Source organism: Physeter macrocephalus, chromosome 14 (genome assembly GCF_002837175.3).
Source record: "Physeter macrocephalus isolate SW-GA chromosome 14, ASM283717v5, whole genome shotgun sequence".
NCBI lineage: Eukaryota > Metazoa > Chordata > Mammalia > Artiodactyla > Physeteridae > Physeter > Physeter macrocephalus.
In genome coordinates, this window is record NC_041227.1 from 102,754,209 (window position 1) to 102,754,688 (window position 480).

A 480-nucleotide genomic window follows, 5' to 3' on the forward strand; every position below is an offset into this window, starting at 1 on the left:
AGAAAATTACAGACCAATATCACTGATGAATATAGATGCAAAAATCCTCAACAAAATACTAGCAAACAGAATCCAACAACACATTAAAAGGATCATACACCATGATCAAGTGGGATTTATCCCAGGGATGCAAGGATTCTTCAATATAGGCAAAACAGTCAATGTGATACACCATATTAACAAACTGAAAAGTTAAAAACCATATGATCATCTTAATAGATGCAGAAAAAACTTTTGACAAAATTCAACACCCATTTATGATAAAAACTCTTCAGAAAGTGGGCATAGAGGGAGCCTACCTCAACATAATAAAGGCCATATATGAGAAACCCACAGCAAACATCATTCTCAATGGTGAAAAACTGAAAGCATTTCCTCTAAGATCAGGAACAAGACAAGGATGTCCACTCTCACCACTATTATTCAACATAGTTTTGGAAGTCCTAGCCATGGCAATCAGAGAAGAAAAAGAAATAAAAG

General features: G+C 34.8%; 1 protein-coding gene across 2 annotated transcripts in view; it reads right to left on the bottom strand.

The window, feature by feature from the left end:
* The window catches only part of DHX40 (DEAH-box helicase 40), a 52,078-nt gene that overhangs the window by 6,779 nt on the left and 44,819 nt on the right, over positions 1–480 (bottom strand). The window lies entirely within an intron of this gene.